Source organism: Scardinius erythrophthalmus, assembly GCF_964197995.2.
Source record: "Scardinius erythrophthalmus genome assembly, chromosome: 5".
NCBI classification, from domain to species: Eukaryota; Metazoa; Chordata; class Actinopteri; order Cypriniformes; family Leuciscidae; genus Scardinius; species Scardinius erythrophthalmus.
This window is the reverse complement of record NC_138225.1, coordinates 15,452,452-15,473,322: the sequence shown is the minus strand read 5'-3', so window position 1 is coordinate 15,473,322 and position 20,871 is coordinate 15,452,452. Positions and strand designations below refer to the sequence as shown.

The following is a 20,871-nucleotide window of genomic DNA, read 5'->3' as shown; positions in this document are numbered from 1 at the left end:
TTCTTATAAAAACCTTTTACATTATTTCCATATAATAAGGTTTCTTATAAAAACCTTATACAGTGTTTTTCTTATACAACACTTTTCTTACACAAAGTTACAATTATACTTAATACCCTGTCCCTATTAGAAGCCTATATATTATGAGGCATAAACGAATAAATTGCATGTTTTACACAACAATATATATATATATATATATATATATATATATATATATATATATATATATGTGTGTGTGTGTGTGTGTGTGTGTTTTATTGTGAATAACAAATTGCACATATTTATACTTTGCAGGAGATTAATTCATATTTATTTTTTTATCACTCTGGGTTTAGGTTTTGTCATAGACTACTGAAGGGGGTGGATTTTGGAATCCACTGCTGATTCAATATTTATCTAATGAGTGATTATAATTAAGGTATTAATCAATATTTTTCCTTCTAAATATCACATGAGTTGAATGACGTCTCTAGGCTTGTGAGATTTTACTTTGTTAAAGCCTTACTTTCCAGTTACACTAGTGTAGCTCTCCTTGAGAGAAAGAATGTATTATCTTGATGTTTTGAGAATACTCTCCTGTTTATAGTTAGAGCCTGGCCAAATCGAACCTTGAAAAAGCTGTGTCAGTGTGTGTGTTAGTCTTTTTGGTTACAGGTTAAGAAACCACTGGCATTATTGGAGATTGACTGAGTTGTTGTTCTGGACAGGCTGGTGCCCAGCAACCCAAATCTGCGACCTGGAAGGTCACAACGTACCTAACTTCAGGGTCCGAGTGTCAGCTGCATAATTTACTGCAAAAATGACTATGTTTATCTATTTCTTAGCCAATGAGAATCATTTAACCTGAAGCAAGGACGTAGCTTAGGCTAGACCTTGGTGAAGGGTATTGCTGTGATCTTTGTTACTGTATGCGGGCCGGCCTACAAACTGCGTGTGAGTCTTGAAGTTGACTTCTGCTGATGAAACTGCAAACTATCTTCAGTAAAACTTTTCAATTTATTATAATTTTGACTCCGGGTCTTCATTCATCATATATGGTACTACTCTGTATTTGAGTGTGAATCCCCTTATGGTCATATGTGTTCTGTCTCTGATGTCTGTCTCTGATGATGTAAACATTCCCCCATGTTTTTTTTATTTACAACGAGGCTGACAGAGAGAGAGAGAGCCAACAGAGCGGAGAGAGCGAGCGGGTATGGATGGTATAACCAAATCACATGTAATCTGGAGCCAACCCATGTACTGCTTTATAGGTTAAAATCAGAATTTTAAAATCAATACGTGATTGAACTGGAAGCCAATGCAGATGCTGGAGCACAGGATAATGTGATGGCGTGAAGACGTATAAGTCAAAACGCGAGCGGATAAGTATAGTCCTATTGCAATTTGCAACCTCTTAATAGACCTTGCTGGTAAAGCCGCAAAGAGAGAATTACAATAATCAAGCCTCGATGTGATGAAGGCATGGATAAGCCTCTGCATCAGGCCTAGAGAGAAAGGGTCTAATAATGCGTGCAATGTTTCGCAGAGGGAAAAATGCAACCCCTGGTAGCCTGTTTTTTTTTAAATAAGAATTAAAAGTCAGCTGAGCATCAAAGATCACGCCCAAATTACGCACCTGGCCAGAAGGGGACATTTGGGTATTGTCCACTGAAAGTTTAAAATCGTTACATAATGACATTAGATGGATTGCCAATAAATAAAATTACAGTTTTGGAACAATTTAGTTTAAGAAAGTTGTGTTTCATCCACACCTTGATTTCCAATAAACAGACAGAGAGAGTCAAAGAGGAATAATTGAGATCAGGCTGAGAGCTATATAAATCTGGGTGTACTCCGCATAACAGTGATAGCTCACTGTTACTTACATAGCTCATGTAAACAGTGTTTATGACAAAGAACTGCAGATGCTGATATCATGACAGTTTATCTTTAGAAAATTAGCAGGAATTTTATTCTGATTTGGCTATTGCTACTGGAATGACTTGACATACGAGTAGACATTTGTCAGATGGTGATGGTAACTGTTGGTTCTAAAACCCATAAACAAAATGGAAATAATTAATAGAATACAAACACATTTGCAAATCTTAAAATCATACATCTGAAATCAGCTTTAAAGGTCCCGTTCTATGCCCCTTTTCACAAGATGTAAAATAAGTCTCTGATGTCCCCAGAGTGTGTATGTGAAGTTTGAGCTCAAAATACCCAACAGATCATTTTTTACAGCATGTTTAAATTGACATTTTTTGGGGCTCAGAAAAACGAGCCGTTTCAGTGTGTCCCCTTTAAATGCAAATGAGGTGCTGCTGGACGACACAGGGGGCGGAGCTTCATGCGCTCGCGCTCAGTCTGTCAGGAAAAATTCATCTCACGGAATGATGATAATATCAGAAACTCTCAGTAACGGCGTTCATTTCGAGTCGGACAATAATGCCTACAGAGTCAGATTGCTGTATAGAGATAAAACAGGTATGGTTTAGTAGTTTAATTACGGTTATTATAACGTATTTGTCATCTGTTTGTAGGCTGTGTATCCATTATTTATTAATAGCCTACAAGTCTGCTGTCTGAATGATGATCAAACATGTAACGTACTGATGAGTTTAATAAAGTTTATTGTACATCACACAAAAGATGAAGCGTCAGTTTTACTTCAGAAAATCACCGTAAGAGCTGAGTAAACATAGGCTAAGTTATAAGAAGTGCGCAAGTAGCCAGTAGAGTTGAGGGAGCATTCCTGTGGGCGGAGGTTAGTCAAGAAACGGTTCTGGTGATGTCACTAATGCAGGATGTAGAGGGGTGTAGTCCAATCGAGACGTTTTTTGTAGTCAACTTCTGTTAAATAAAATATCTTGCTTGGCATTGAACTTTGAGCTTTATAATTTTACAGATATTATTTATGCTCAAACAGCCAGAGGTGGGTAGTAACGAAGTACATTTACTTCGTTACATTTACTTGAGTAGTTTTTTGTAAAAATTGTACTTTTAAGAGTAGATTTGAATGTGGGTACTTATTACTTTTACTCGAGTACATTTCTAATGAAAAAACGGTACTTTTACTTCGTTACGTTGGGCGACGTTCCTCTCGTTACTTTATTTTAATGCAATATGTGTTGTTAAATGCGTAAGTGCGATGTATTTTTTTCTGGGCTTGAGCGATGCTCAATTCACAAATGAATGACTCTTTTGAGTCGATTCTGTTCAAAGACTTCATCAAACAAGTTGGCAGATCTATGGGCAGATCTGTCTAAATCGGTTCGCGAATCAGTATTGAATGAACTGTTCAGTTCCTGCACGCACTGAATCGTCTGAAGCGATTTCAATTCACACTGGACTCGGAGTCGTAACAGGAAGATTTAAGCACATCAAGAGCGTTAGATAAAGCGGCAGTGGACCTACAGTACAGTCAAGCAAAATGATAGCACTACTAGAAAGTATGACATTACCCGTTTTTTGGACATATACATTAATTTATACATTAAATAAGCTACCATTGCCCACAGTTTATGAACACCCGCCATCCCGCGGTAGTTTGTGTGTATTGTTGCGCAGTGGCGTGCGAACTCGGCTTGAAAACGAATGCCTTTAATTGCCTGCCGTAGACACCGTTAACCAGTTTAAACATGCTTGCAGAAATATACATTTGATTTTTGGAGAACCGACAGAAGATGATTCGTCGATGTACTTTTTTTTTTTTTTTTTTTTTTTTTTTGTGTGTGTTCAGATGTTCAGTAGCAGTCATGAGCGCGAGCACATGTGAAGAGTTTAACTCTTTCTTCTCTGTGTCAATTGCATGCCTTTGAATGCAACACTCTGCAGATTCACTTTATTTCGACATTGTCTAATAATCCAAATGTAGTTGTATAAGTTATATTACTATTATACAAACCAAAGGACAGGCAATGATTTTCTTTTTCGGGCTACAGATGGGAGAAAATGCTTTTTGTTGCAAAGAGAGCCAGACAGTCTACTTATGAAAATAATTGTCATTTAAATAAAAATAAAAAATTTAAATAATATAATTTTATATATATGACGACTTCAGATGCAAAAGCCTCTAAGTACCATCTGAAATTTTCTTCTAAAAGAGCATTTTTATCAAGCTTGTACGTTTATGTTCAGTTATTTCACTTAAATGGCAATGAAAAGTACCTATTGATTGTCATTAAAGTGAAATTACTGAACTTAAATATACAAGCTTGATAAAAATGCTTGTTTTAGAAGAAAGTTTCAGATGGCACTCAGAGGCTTTTGCATCTGAAGTCTTCTTCATATATATATATATATAATCCGAAGTAAGTTACTCGCTACTTGAGTAGTTTTTTCATTGGATACTTTTTTACTCTTACTCAAGTAACTATTAAGATTATTACTTTTACTTTTACTTTGAGTAAATATTTCTATAAGTACTTGTACTTTTACTTGAGTACAGTTTTTGGGTTCTCTACCCACCTCTGCTAACAGCAACATTACACACTAACTAAAGTTTGAAACATGAAATCGCATGCAACGGGACCTTTAACAATCAAATGAATGTAATAATAATAAACATATCTAGATAATAAACATATCTAGAATTCAATTTATCATATCAAACACATAATCCTTTAAACTAAACAAACAAAAAAGAATTTACATAGTCAACAACGCAACAATTCCACACAGTCCATATCTGAATGGAGTGAAGGCTTCTTGCATACATTTTCTGGGTAGAAAAAAGGCCTAGTGAATGATGCCCCTGGTACTGGCAACATGTGAGAAGTGCCTACATAAAGTAAGGGTAGCCTACGCTACAGCTTAAAATATAGAAATGCCAGTGCTGCGTAGCGGTGAGCACAGGCAAAAACAAGAACATACTGACTATAACTGTAACAACAACTAAATAGGAAAAATTAAATCTGACCCCACTTTTAATGATGAAATAAACTAAAAATATCTAAATAATACTACTGTATCATTCAATCACCCTAATACACTACACATCCTTATGCATCGCTTTCTGTCAGGACTTTTACGTGCTTTTCTCAACGCACTGAAGTGACGTCGACGTCCAGGTTAGCAGTAGCATTAGCCACCCGTCCCGCGTAGCGCGTGCGCGCACAGCGTTTGAAGCCCAATTCACGCGTCACGCAAATTGAGACCGTGTCACGCATAATCATAATCATAATCATAATCTATGCTTGCTCAAAAAAAAGTTGGTCGCTCAATATACTCGAGCCCCAAGCAGACAAACGAACATTACTTGACATTTCAGCACGCTATACGCTGATTTCACGCAGCCGTTATTTTGAAATCGAAAGCGAGCTGCGAGGCTCCGGTGGGAAGAAAACCGGAAGTGTCGCCTTTAATCATAGGAGAGTCTTGAATGCGATGGCGTATTGTTGTGTTTAATGATGTTGTGTCAATTCTAAAACTGTACATACATTTCTTTAATACTTTAGACTATACAGTGAAATTCATTTATAAATAAAATATTTTTTATATAATTCAGAAAGTAAAAAAAGAAGCAGGAATGATATATATATATATATATATATATATATATATATATATATATATATATATATATATATATATATATATATATATATATACATATCCTATATTGGATATTAACATCCAAAAGTGTAAATCGCGGCAGCAGATTCAGGTTGGTAGTCCAAAGGCATTGTTGTTTATCTTTACTTCCGGGGTTTTTCCCACCGGAGCCTCACTTTCGATTTCAAAATGGCGGCTGCGTGAAATCAGCGTATTGTTGCCACACCCATAGACATCATGTCTATGGCCACACCCACCCCTCAGTTGAACTCATAGACCAGGGGTGGGGAACGTTGATCCTGGAGGGCCATTGTCCTGCAGAGTTTAGCTCCAACCCTAATCAAACACACCTGAAGTTAATCAATGTCTTCAGGATTACTGAAGTTACAGGCAGCTGAATGTTTTTTTCAGGGTTGGAGCTAAACTCTGCAGGACAATGGCCCTCCAGGATCAACGTTCCCCACCCCTGTCATAGACTCTAAAAAAATAGTGCGGCACGCTTGGTTCAGGTTGAACTGCTGACTAGGTTGTTGTCAACTTTTTCGTTGTTGTCATGACAGCGCACGCACGCGCATACCAGACACACTGGGAAGGAAGGAACTTTTAGATGCGCACTTTCCAATTCGAAAAATTCGAGAAAGAGACTGTCTGAGAGCCAACGCCATCATCAATTAAAAAGAGAAGGTGTTAAGTGTAAGTACAAGAAACAAGAATGGGGAAATTAATATTTGTGGCTTAAAAAGGTGTTGAGGGGGATACCGAGAGGGCTTTTTGTGACCTTTGCAAAACGTCCTTCTCAATCGGACATGGAGGGAGGGGAATACGAGGTCAATCGTTACATTTTTTTTAAATACTTTTTTTTAACTGTTCCTGTGGTGTTGAGCAACTACAATTCCGTTAATCCTATAAATTTATATTATAATTTATTAATTTATTTAAAGTAAATAAATTGTAATTAAAAATAAATAAAATTAAATATTAAATCTTTAGTGGAAGTACATCTGTCAATTCATTGAATTGTATTGAAAAGTATTATGAGTCTTTATTTAGAAAAAATACACATTGGTTGGCCTATTCATGAGCATACATCAAAAGTTACACGTTTAGGAGAATAGGGCATTATTAATACTATGCAAGGTGGTATGTGCTAGAAATGGGTAAACCACTATAGTAGTTATAACCCTATGGCAGCTGTCAAAATGATTGATGACTTCCGGTCCCGCCCCCAGATAAGACATCTGGTCACCGCCCTCCCGGTTGTCCGTTGACTTGTCCCGCCCTTTCTGTCGTGTATAGATATGGATATGGATTGTCCTATCGAGCGTTCGATCACGCGTTTTGACAGTTTTATCTACCGCATATGTTGTTTTTTATCTATTATCTTTCCGGCATATGTTGATGTTATGGTTTGCCCTATCGTCCTAGCTAGTCGTAGATCATGTGGTTTTGACAGAAAGTTTGAAGACTGTGTCACACCACCATTATCTCTTGTGCACACGAGTTGGGTGTATTTTCTGTGTTTGTGATCTGTTTTTGACTGAAAGTTTGAATTTGCGGTCTGTATTCACAGAATCGGCCATAAACACTGATATCTCTGCTACGCAGACGTCCACCCTCACATTCCTGAGGTAACAGCAAAAGTGAGAAAAAAAGAGAGTTGTCCCTAAACATGTTTTATATTTCACACAAATGATATACAATAATATCTTAGCAAAAATCTACTGAAACCATTTAATTCAGTTTTAGAGAAACAAAAGAATAAAATGAATAAGGATTTTACTAAATACTAAAACCTATCACAAAAAAAGAGTTGAAAACATACTGTTCTTTAAAAAGTATAAATGAAAAGATTATAAAATAATTTAACCAAGGTTGAAAACCATTCAGTTCTTTATAAAAGTATATAATGAAATGCTTATAAAATAAATATCTTATTGATCCAATTGTTTTAGATAAACAAAAGAATAAAAATCATATTACATAAAACATTCTGTTCTTTAATAGTATATACAATTAAAAATCTACTGAAATTTCATTTTTAGATAAAAATAAAAATTAATCTAAGTCTGCTGACTGAAGATTTCATGAAGCACCAGCCAAATGGTGTGTGTGTGTGTGTGTGTGTGTGTGTGTGTGTGACAGGTTCCGGTAAATTAGCGTGCCGCCATCTTTCTGAATTTATTTCAAAGCATAATCGTAAATATAATTGTGGCGAGCACGACGAGGTCGAGGGCCGTGGGAGGACGGCGCGAGGCCGGTGGCGCGATTGATAATGAGCGACACGTGCGCGACGCACCGGTCTCGCATCTCTCACGGAGGAGCGGAAGCATAAAGGAGGAGCGACGACAGTGAAGAGCGAGAGAGGACAGGCCTGATTTTATTTGATGTTGTGTTTTGTTTTGTTTGGTGTTGCCAGCAGTCGTCCGTGAGGGGCTGCTGGCTTTTACTTTCATTTTGTATTTGTTTTATTTTGATTAAAAATGTTTAAATGTTCGCCGGTTCCCGCCTCCTTCTTCCCGTACCAACATACCCCGTTACATTGGTGCCGAGACCCGGGAAGAGGGAGGGACACGCTGTCGGAGAGCCCTCGCTGCTGGGAGGAATCGCGGTGCTGAGGAGGTCGGGCAGCACGAGGGAGCGTCGGCCGCCGATTGCTGCCCGAGGCGATGGTGCTGGATCGAAAGAAGATCAGGTGGGACGGAGAGCTCGCTGCCGTGCTCCTGGGTCGAGGAGGGGTGGCTGCCGTCCGAGAGGGAGCGGAGGAGTCGCTCCCGTTCGCCGTGGGCCGGAGCCTGTTGCCGTCGGCCATGATGGGGGCGGAGCAGGGAACGGGAGGCTCGCTGCCGGCTGCCCTCGATCGGAGGAGCCATCGCCGTCCGCCAGGAGGCGGAGGAGCGTCGAGCCGTCCCCCAACGGATGTCCAGTACCATCGCATGGCACCGCGAGTGACTCTCAGCTGGTTGAGGACCGAGCGGCAGTGTGTCCGGGAACCGGATCAAGAATTTTTTTTTTTTTTTTCCTCTCTCCCCTCTCTCGTCTCTGTCGCTCCTCGTGCTTCCGTCTCCTTTTCCCTCACCTCGTCTATCCATACCTCCAGCCCAGGTACCGCAGCCGCCGTGATCGGTCCCCCCGGGGAGGGGGGAGGGGGAGTAAGCGCAGTCTCGTGGGTGCCCCCCGGCCTGCGAGGGGCGATGGGGGTATGTGGCGAGCACGACGAGGTCGAGGGCCGTGGGAGGACGGCGCGAGGCCGGTGGCGCGATTGATAATGAGCGACACGTGCGCGACGCACCGGTCTCGCATCTCTCACGGAGGAGCGGAAGCATAAAGGAGGAGCGACGACAGTGAAGAGCGAGAGAGGACAGGCCTGATTTTATTTGATGTTGTGTTTTGTTTTGTTTGGTGTTGCCAGCAGTCGTCCGTGAGGGGCTGCTGGCTTTTACTTTCATTTTGTATTTGTTTTATTTTGATTAAAAATGTTTAAATGTTCGCCGGTTCCCGCCTCCTTCTTCCCGTACCAACATACCCCGTTACAATAATCTTTTAAAAGACTTTTTAAATCTTTAAAGTTTGAATACATACACATCTTCTATTTAAGATTACTGTAATGATTTTGTTTAACGGTGTTGGATTACATTTTTATTAAAAGTTTAATTTAGTTTTTCCACTGCAATAGTATATAAACTGATAAAGTTAAGTAGACTGATTTCAGATGATTATTGAGTCTCCAGCAAAGAGTCTCCTTTCCTGCCAGACCTGTTTTCTCTATTGTGTTTTAAATAAGTCAGATCACTTGATTCTCACCTTTCGGAGCCCAGACGTTGAGTCGTTAGGTTGATTGACTTTCACCTATTGTCTTTAATGGCTCTGGGATGGCTTTTGGAATTGGAGTTCCTGGCCAGTATCAGCATGTGAATAGTTATGCTGATTCAATTGGACTCAGAGTAGGGTGTGTTCCCACTTCATTTGCATGCTTTATTCAGAGTTCCCGCCTCTATGTAATCCCTCCCCCTTTGGAATGTATATAGCTACAATGTATAATGTTTTAGTTAGACAGATCATGTTGGAAGTTTCTACAGCCGCGTACGGAGGAGTTCTCAATAAAGAATAACTTCCGTTGAACGCGATCCCGACTGTCTCCTGGTCTCTGCTTTGAAGAAAGAAAAACTTTACAACAGATGGTGCCTTGTGACCCGGATGGAGAAGAAGGAAACTCAAAGAATTTTAAGCTCAAAGAACTGCATCTTGAAACTTCAAGCTCAAAGATCTCAACCAAGCTGACTGAGTTCCAGACTGAATCTTCTGAATCCAGATTGAAAACTTCAAGCTCCAAAAAGATCTCAAAGACTGAATTTTTCCAGACGGAATCTTTCTCTACAAATGAAAGACTCGGTGAGTTTCACTCCATTAAAAGAACCAATGCAGACCAGTACAAATGTTTTCCTCTGCGCCGTTCAGAGAAGAAGTTAACAAACAGCTGTAGAGTTTGGTTAACTAAAGATAAGCCTCTAAAAAAGTTTTTCTTTTAGAGATGAAATTTACCCCCTGTTGTTGGCAGGGAAGATTAACAGTTACATGTTAATATTGTGTGTATGCTCTTGCTAGAGAAGACCTATCTGTAAGCTAGAGAATTAGCTTTAGAATTAGATTTAGCCTCTTGAGCTAATAAGATTGTACCCTATGTTTGCAAGACAGTAGAGAGAAGTTTTTTTTAGTGTTTGTTTGTGGTAACAAAAAATTCACAAAATGTTTAGGAAAAGTACTAGACAGATTACACCTTTTTGGACAGATAGTGAATTCAAGTCTTTGTTATCAGAGCACATGGACTCCATCGTGACTAAGCCAGTCAGATTGAATTTAACCAAGAAATTTGGCATTGATCCAGAGAAAGTGTGGTCAATTGAAGATTGCAAGAAAGTGTTGAGTGCATGTATCAGGAAGAAAAATCTGAAAGGCATCATCGGTTGTCACCGAGAATTTAGCTTATCCATTGCACAAGAACAAGCGCAGTGTATTGCTAAGTTGAAAGAACAGATCAAACAATTGCAGACTCAGGTGTCCTGTCTCAAGACAAACGTGGGCCATAACAAAGCCTCAACCAAATGTGATTTAGAAGACCAACAGTCAGAGGAAAGCTATCCTGATTTACAGTCTTTTGATAGTATAGAGGACAATGTCAATACAGATGTAAATGCAGTTGAAGTGTGCGTAGCTAGACAAAAGCCTCAGGGAAAAGGTGTTGATTCAGTTCCATTTGCAACCCCCATATTGCAGCCACAAGCAATCAAAACATCTTTAGGTCCTAAAGAGATTGAGAGAATTGCTGAAAGTTTGCCATCAGTGCAAAGAAATTTTTCTGAGTTTAGAAGAGCATTGATCAGCAAAATGCGGCTCTATGATATGACTCTAGCTGAAGTCACCCAGCTAATATCACAGATCTTGACTGAGTCAGAATTCAATGATTTTGAAAGTGCTGTAAATAATTCTGAACTGCAACAGGCCAGTAAAGATGAATTTAGACAGGAAGTTGTTAAAGTGTTAAAAAACATTGTTGGACCGAAAGTGGACTGGTCAAAGCTCACTAATTGTGTACAGAAGAAGGATGAAACTGTTTGTGAGTACACAGAAAGATTTTGCCAGACCGCTGCCGCTTACAGTGGAATTGCCGACACTCCAGAGAAAGTGTTAGGTCATAATGGTCCTCTAGTTCGTGCATGGTCCGATGGTCTTTTGTCAGAACATAGAAATGCATTGCCTTTCTTAGATCTTACATGGTCAAATAGAACCCTGCAAGACAACTTGGACAGTTTAGCTATGTGGGAAAGAGACTTTGATGTCAAGGCAAGAGTAAAAATTGCAGCAGCATCCTTTAAGGTTAACTCAGAGAAGCCAAAGAAACGCAAAAGTCCTAGAGAAGCCAGTTGTTCTTACTGTGGCAAGCACGGACATTTTGGAAAAGAATGTCGAAAAAATAAAAATAACTTAAGACAAGTTAACAATGTTATGCAGCTCTTGCTACATTTGTTTGCTACTTTGAAGCAACCCCTCCCCTCGTCACTGGACTCGTGGGTAAGCTTTTTGAGGTGTTAACAATTTGGGCTGTGATTGCTTAATCTCCCCAGTAACTTACAACAAAGATGAAAGACTTATTTTTTTTGTTTAATAGAACAAAAGGAAAGTGACTGTCACAGCCTTTGTTTGGGGGACATTCAGAAAACTCACAGCCATAAATGTTACACTGCAGAACACTACAATCAGACCTCCATGCTCTATATGATGTCTATTAAGACTGATGTTTCACTGGAGAATGAAAATGTGCCAATTTTCTCACACACTGTACAGTGTGTGCACAACACAGGGACAGAATAGGACACGGTTCAGTGAGGGCCCTGGAAAGAACTGACGCAACAGGCGTCGGGGGCCAATCCAGGGTGAAGACACTACCTCATAGGCCTTTCCTCATTTAGTCCATCCTTACCTCACTGGTCCATAGGTGTCAAATCAATTAAGAAATAGGGAAAGAATGAAACGACAACAGTACACTCTGAAAACGATAGAACCATTGTGTTTAAACTGCTACAAACGTAGTGTTTTGAAGAAATACTGCTCTCTGTTTTTCTGTTTTCTGTCTTACAGTGTGCAGATAAAACTTGATGGCTTTTTCAAGATCCATATGCAACGACCGTCTCATCTGCGTATGAAGCCCCAACCTCAAGAAGACAACCAGACCCACTGCTGAACGAACTATCACCAAAGAAAAAGAAAAAAAATACACAACGCAGAAAATTCACAGACCCTAATTGCATGTTTGTTTCTGTGTCAACATGCAATTACAGATGAACAACACAGAGCAAGTTATATGTGCCTGTAACTTTTTCAAGTTACAAGAATGAACTTTTAAGTGTACTTTGATAAAAGTTAGACTTAAAACCACTATACGATCAAATGACTTATGGAAGGATGAAGTCTATGCATGAATATTGCTGTTCTGCTGTTACTCGTATGTGTTGATGTCTTCGCAAGCAGAAACCTGGTGTAAAGCATCACCTCAGATTTCCATGAACAAGCCTCATGAGGGACGAGTCATCAGCATTTTTTGTCCATGCGGGGTTTAAATTTTTATGGTGTGGGCTTTCCATAGCCATAATGATTTTTGTACCTTAACTGCATATTCAATCCCGTAGGCATACACCTAAACACAACCATCACAGAAAACTACATTTGTACATTTTCAAAAATGAAATAAGTAAATAAATAATTTAATAAAATGTAAACAAAGTTTTAGCTAAATAAATATATAAATAAAAAACTTGCATTTCCAGAGAGGTGAATGAACTGAAGCTTCAGGATATAGATATACATATGTAGGATATAGATATAGATATACATATGTAGGATATATGTAGGATATCTATTCAGGATATAGATATACAATGTCACAGTAAATCTAGTCTGCGTTCCAGAGTACATCCAGAGTTTATACTAAATTCATTTAAAAGTTTAAATGAGATATTATAAAATTAAAAGACTGTTTAAGTCAAATCTTTAAAGTTTTATTGAAATCATATCTTCTATTTATCTTCTTAGAAGACTTATGTATTATTTTTACTAAACATCGTCTGTTCAAAAACTTTAGATTGTTAAAAAAGTGTACTTAGGCATCTTAAATCTTATTTATACAAAATATTTCAAACAGTATTTTTGTCCATACAACATGTTTGTCACAATGCTTTGTTGTTGTGTTGTTTTTAAGAAATCCTAGGACTCCACGTTGCTCATATTTAGACTAAGTTGTATCATTTGAAAAATCACCACACAATTTCAGAGACGCGATGTGTGGTAAAGTTGGTCTTGAGTGAATATTTAATTTTACTCGTCTTCATAGCATGATCTTACTGGTAGCTATGATCTATTACACGTATGATATCATTTTTACTTGTATCTCCCGAACTATCCTTAATCAGTGCAAAAACATTTATGAGAATATACTATCGGTTATCTACTCAAAATATATGTAGAGGTTTAAATCCGGTGTTTAAAATCTGTCTGGTGGCTGCATGAACAGTCTTTGGGTAGAGCTAAGTCAGGAAACATCCCCTTTGACCTCCTCGATTTTTTAGGCTTTTTTATTTTATTTTTTTATTTATTTTATTTTATTTTTTTAAAGACCCTACAAGTTAGTCCTCCCAAAAGAATTTCTCCCATCTAGCGGTGAAATTCTATTTTGCATTTAAACGAATATTGCTCTCTAGCGCCTCGCTTTTTCAAATGCGGTAGCACATCATTGAGTTTAACTATACATGTTCTACCGTTATGCTGCCTATATAATGATTTACACAGCCAAGCAATACAAAAAAGCTTGTCATTTAGACCGTAACTTTGACTTACCTGTCGAGAAGAAAGCAGGCACCCTTTCATTAGCTCTTTCCACCTGGGAAAAGCTATCCTGATATTTATTTACATCCCGATAAATTAAATTTTTGCTTTTTGGCGACGAGGATTCCTTCTCCTGCATAACTATGATCCATCATTATATTGTACCGTGCAGTGCAGCCTTTCAAATGTGCCGGGGCAGTATCAACGCCTCTCATATGGTCTAGCGGTTAGGATTCCTGGTTTTCACCCAGGCGGCCCGGGTTCGACTCCCGGTATGGGAAGACCAAATATTTTATATTGCCAATAAAATTCAAGTTATTCAAGTTCATCAATAATCATTTTTAGTTATTCATAGTCTTAGAGGCCTACACGAACTGCAGAAACAAGCAGTTTCATTAAGATTCAGTACTGAATCATTTTCACAAATACAATTATATTGAATTCAGAAAATTTCACTATGGAATATCTATCATAATTTCAATTTAGTATGTCATCATTTCAATTTTCCATCTCATAATTATCTATCATAATTTCAATTTAGTATGTCATCATTTCAATTTTCCATCTCATAATAATGACGCATTGTCATAATTTTAATTTCAACTTTTTAAGTCATAATTTCAACTGTTTAAGTCATAATTATTACTTAATTCAGAATTACAATCTTTGTCAATTACGCCTTTTTAATGTAATACTTGAAATGTTTTTAAGTCATAATTTGGTAGTACTAATGTTGATGAAATTGTCATTTCACTCTACAGATAAGGCGTTGTCGGGAAAATTCGTTTCGCGTTCCTACCCCGAAGTGACAAAATAAAATAAAATTCTTTATCAAAATTTATAAGGAAAGACAAGTACTTTGTTTAGGCTTGGCTTTGTTGGGAATTCCAAACCTGTGCACATATATTCAAACGCACATAACTATAGAACCAATTCTAAATGCGCATGTGAACGCCATTACCGTTTCTCACAGGTTTGCGTTTAAAGTCTGTGTAGACTTAAATGATCGTTGCGACTAACTGTAAAGACTATGTGTTGCGACTAACTACAGTGTTGCGACAAACTGTTAGCTGGAAAATAACTTTATTAAAGAACCGCTATAAAGCCGAAACAATCACTGTTACCTTAAATTATACGCTTATCTCTGTAAAGCTGCTTTGAAACAATCTACATTGTTAAAAGCGGTATATAAATGAAGATGACTTGACTTGACTACTATTTTGATGGCCCTTTTGAACGTGCTGTTGACTATAGTAGTGTCGCACCTGCATGTCCACTAACTCGCTTTTGAGAGTCAGAGTGTGTAAAGTAAACTCTCATTATTGTTAGTAGACTATTAGTGGACTGGTAGGGTTAGAATAAGTTGAGATATAGTTGAGTTACTTATAGTCAGTAGAATATCTGTTTGGGAGCATCACAATAAAGAGTTAGCAGATATTAAGCACAGTCTATTTTTTCAGATGTTTAAATGACAAAATACCATTTTTTCAACCGAGTGAATCTAGGCCTTCAGAAGTCATAACTTCAGGGGTAGGCCAGTTGGCGAAAACACTGCGCGTGTAAAAATCAAATACTCTATTACACTTTTCAAAGGATAATCTACCTTTAAAGTTAGAATAAAAAGTTAAGTGTCACAAAGTCTGACACAAGGCCATTAACTGGTTCTTTTTGTTTTATAAATGTATTTTGCTTATTTATACAAATATCAACCTGAAAAATGAAAAATCAGAAAAAGAAGAAAAAAAAACAGGGTTTTAAAATACAACTAAACCATGATAATGTTTAGTTTAGATGTTGATGACTAAGCTTCTGGCATATAGTGCAACCACGCAACAAGAAATCTAATATTGGTGTAATCTTTGCTAGGTCTCACTCACGACGCACAACTTTAAAAATAAAATAAAAATATTATGGAAGTCATTGTACTGTAATTTAACCATATTTTATTGATTAATATTATGGCTTCATGTTGATTTAAAGTTTTTAATTGTTATTAACTAATACCTTTATCTTTTAACATCCGGCACAAAATGAAAGAGATGTATTATTTGGGAAAAAAAAAATTGAATGTTCACAATCACTATGCGTCAAAAACAGTATGCGTGTAAATAGTCGTGCAAAGTTCCACACCCTATGGACTAACTTTAAAAAACAAAACAAAAATACACATACATAAATATCATAAATATCAACATCACCATATATTGTGTTTTCTACCATGAGTGTAGTAACTATTGTCCCACCATTCTTCTGGGCAATTGTTAAGTTAAGCTGATTAGGGTTCTGAATTAATGGCTGTCCCAATGATGTAGAAATATTATGCTGTCGTCGTTGTGGAAGGTTGTTAGGCTGTTGATTTGTCATGTTTCCAGAATGTGTTTGAACGCTCAGCGTTTGAACGTCACCATCTGTTAAAAAATTAACAATTAAATACACAACCAAAACCATGTAAACATTATAGTAAAGCTTACTGAAGATTGAGAAACATATCGACTACTAACAAAGTAAATTATACATATTTCCTACGTTCGATATTCTTTTTTCTGATTTTTTTCACTATGGACTTGATCCTTTTTAATGCTGTTTTCTCTCCATATTTATTCTTTAGTTCCTCTACTGTGTCTTCCAACCTCCCTGTTGTTCTTCTCCAGCTGTGTTAACCAAAGACAAACAGTTAGAAGAATAAAATGTATGTACAATAGCAAAAATAAAGTTGCTCATTAGTTGTTAGGGTTAGATACACCTGTAGACCCATTCATACGCCAGTTCAAAGTCAATGAACCGGCTGATGCTGCAGGTGTTAGAGCACATGATGGACAGTGAACAGATGCACAGCAGGTTAAACCAGAGTTAGAACAATAGTCTATGTTAGGACAATAACAATAATAGTCTATGTTAGGACAATAACAATAATAGTCTATGTTAGGACAATAGTATGTTCACAGGAGCCGCTGAGAGCGAGTTCCAGCTGATAAAGTGCGAAATAAGGTGCAAGTAGCTAAACTAAACATTTCATATTTGACAGCTGTTTTGAGAAATGTTAAACAATGACAAAAATAATCAGCCAGGCTAATCAACTTTTTTTCTAATTTCACCATTTTGAACTTAAAATAGACCTATATAATACATGTGATTTAATGTGAGAGGGGAAGAAACAAATAACAGCCATTTTCAGCATATTAGGCATAAGATTAATAATGAATGTGTACACATTGTGAATTCATTTAATAAACATTTACCTAACATCCATAGCCTTCAGTAAATTAAGGTTAGGCAAAGTTCCTTTTTAACTCTGCCCCCCCATCCCCCCCGCTCTGGTTAGAGCTTTGGAGCGCTTAAAAGTGTGGGGCTCAAAAATAAGTGTCATTTGGAACTGTTTATAGTTATTTTTATCAAAAATATGTTGATAATGATTAAAACCTTCAGTGCCCTTCGAAGGCACCATTTTAGATAGTTTGGCACTCATGGGATCTTTACACTTTCCCCCGGATATCTGTTTCCTACTGTTAGCTGTAATGTTAGTGAACTCTAGGTCTTCTCTTTGCGCATATACGACAGTATTCGCATGAATTGGCTTGATTTCATAAAATGATGGTTTAAACCATCATCTTCATGTGAGACATTTACATTATATTATTATACCGCCCTAGTTTTAAATAGCGCTAAAATGTATATTTTAACCCTTTATGCGGATATGCCGCACAAGGTTCTCTGTTCTCTGGTTCTATGTTTTTAAAAATACCGCGAAACAAAGACAAGGACGCCTCTTTCTATAAGCGACCCTCAAAATCTGTGCATACAACAAAACACATGTATGTGTACGATGATTTATCAGAAAATTACTTTTGTTTGAAGAAAAACTTAAATCAGCTGGTGCTTGATAACTATTGAAGTTATTAAACACCCCTGAATTTGGTAATAATTTGTTTAATGCGATATTTATTTTAATTTTAACTCTAATTTGAACTTTAACATCTTCATAGTCGGTCAAATTAACTTAAAGCATGCGCAAAATGAAATACATCCTAGCTACTTTCTAAATGTTAGTTACAGAACTTATGGTGAACAATTCACCTATGTTTAATCAGATTTTGTCACTGGATTGAGCGAAAATAATAAACTTCTCCTTTGTTTTTATTCATTAAGTTAAATGTAAATTTGCAAATCCAAATGATAGGAAAACTTTATGATAGGAAAGTACGGACAGCGCCTTTGACCAAGCCTCTACATATGGGACACTTGCGCAGAGAAGGCGCACATTCTTTGCACACAACTAGGTGACCACAGGGGATGAAGACAATGTTCACTTCCTTATCCATGCAAACTTTGCATGTGCGCTCCTCTTGAAGTCTTCTTAACTGTTCCTCCATAGACAAGTCTGAAAGATCTTGACTCGGGGATGCTGCTTCATTTGTCTGGGCCGTCAGGCCACACTCAAATTCCATCTCTAAAGCAGACTTCACCACAGGATTGTTCTCTTGTTCTCTCACAAATTCTCATGAGTCGCTGTCTCCATTAGTCAATAGCTGTTCAAATAGTCTTGGAAATCTTGCTTGAATCTGATGAACAAACTCTTGGCCCTTTTCTTGCAGGAGGTATTCACATCTTGGAAACCACTTGGCATGTTCTACCCATGGATCATCACCAGACTCCCAACATCTGAGTCCACCATCGCAACAAAAGCACTTCACGTCATCATTACGACCAACATAGTAAAAACCAGCCTTAGCCAATTGGTCTGGTCGAACAATTATTCTTGAGGGCCAGTTGACAAATGTGAGCGACCTTTCTTCACACTGTTGCATTGCCGAGTTAGATACATTCGAAAGACCGCCACCAGATTATTGGTACATACATCGTACATTATCTGCACGGTCACCTCGAACGAAGCGGCAGTGGGGGTAATGCCTCTGGTGTTCTGATACTGCACGATCTCCCGGTTCCCAGTTGCTAAGCTGGCCTCCACAACTGAAGCAAGCCACTCTGTCGCCCTGGCCAAGGTAGTAGAAACCACTTTTTGCAAGCTCGGCTGGAGTTACTGGTGCAAAAGTCCAATTCTGAAAGGTGTCAAGGCGTTCCTGTTCCTGACGCATGCCAAGATTGTGACAAGCCGGAGGGTGCTGGTGAGACATATCCTCAACTCCACGGTAGGAAATAGGACTGGAGAGGGCCAGGTTGCTGAATGCCGTGTTTAAGTAACCCACCTTCTCCTCCGTTTGGCCTGAAACGGATGCCGTGGTGGTCGACGTTACGGGTGTCGCAGGGGTGGAAAGAGGATGGCTTCGTTGTGAAGCGGGGAAAAGGATGAAGACATAAAAATGGGACCACTCAAGCCCTTCTCTCTGACGGACATCCCATGACTAGTGTCTAGTCGTCCGAACACATAATCTTATTAAACTTATTAAATACCCTCTATGATCCAGGACCTGATGCTAAGAACAAAATCAAATTTTGTTCAACACCACAAAATGTAATTTTTTCTAATGTAATACACAGCGGGGCAAATTAGTTGTATCATTTGAAAAATCTCCGCACTATTTCAGGTATTCACATCTTGGAAATAGTTGCCACTTGGGGAATACAGTAATTAAAATGTAGAAAACAAATATTGAAATATTGAAATATTTAGTCTTTTAAATCATGTAGTATTTTTAATTATTCTAAATATTATTATTATGTATACTATTATAATACTATTTTTTATGAGCCCAGACATTACCACAATAGTCATTTTTGTAAAAAAAATTTATTTCAACATTATACTTTCATACATTGAAGAAGAAGACATTTGAGTGAAAGACATTTACAGATGGTCTAACCAGAATAGAAAATCTCTGCAGGCTATCATGTTTTGCTCCAGGGTATAGTTGACCAGACTTTCAACTAATTCACCAACGTCAGTTTTTGCATTTTTTGACACCAGTGACACACAGAGATCCGTTACAAATGTCCATATAGCGAGAATTTCGTCAATTTCAAATTCGTCACAACATTCACGCAACACTTCCAGAACTTTTCTGAGGATTACGCCGATCGGCTCTTTGCCGTCAAAAAACATGGGCGTTACATCAGGCCATGACTTCATCAAGCCTCTTACGTCATCCATTTCATTTTTGAGATTTGTCACACGTTTGGTGTCCTGCGTACAATCTTTTTTCATACCACACGCAGCATCGATGATCCTGTGCATCAAGCCAACCATTTGGCCTCTAAAATAATCTTTAAACATAGAGTCCAGCATAGCTCTTAAACAACATTCTTTGCCCGTGGCACACTCACACGCCGGAGGATAATTGTGCCCCGCATCGCCAGAACTCAACGGGGAGTCGCTCTCCATCTGGTTTTGCGTAGCCATTTTTCAACTTTTCAAAATTTTTCAAATTTTCCTGGAATGTCCTGAGTGAGTCCTTGCGGGACAGTCGTCCAGGGTTTGTGCGTTAATGCTCGAAGTTTATGGGTCAAAACTCGTAGAAGCGTAGTTTGCGTCAGGTTCAGGCAAACAGGACTTTCAACTTTTGATCACTGAGATGTCACAGTAGCACAGCAGTCCGCGGCTAGTAGAGCTAGAGCGTGTGATGTCCTGAAATATTTATCAGGACAACGACTGGGGTCCGCCCCCTCGCCCCACTGTTGTGTAGAATGTACGGGGGGGGGTTGTCATCAGGAAAGCTTCACATCTCCGCGCTGCTGTTTTGGCGCGCATTATGGAAGTTTAAATAGTTTTTAAAAACATAGAACCAGAGAACAGAGAACCTTGTGCGGCATTCTATATCCGCATAAAGGGTTAAGATATAAAATATACATTTTAGCGCTATTTAAAACTAGGGCGGTATAATAATATAATTTAAATGTCTCACATGAAGATGATGGTTTAAACCATCATTTTATGAAATCAAGCCAATTCATGCGAATACTGCCGTATATGCGCAAAGAGAAGACCTAGAGTTCACTAAC

At 38.1% G+C, this 20,871-nt stretch overlaps 1 pseudogene across 1 annotated transcript; it reads right to left on the bottom strand.

The window, feature by feature from the left end:
• Positions 1 to 18,101: 18,101 nt before the first annotated feature.
• On the bottom strand, positions 18,102 to 20,272 carry LOC308690331 (putative inhibitor of apoptosis; annotated as a pseudogene). The gene is made up of 2 exons: positions 19,737 to 20,272; positions 18,102 to 19,197 (listed from the first exon to the last, which is right to left on the bottom strand). The product of its transcript is annotated as a putative inhibitor of apoptosis (transcript).
• Between the last annotated feature and the right edge of the window lie 599 nt (positions 20,273 to 20,871).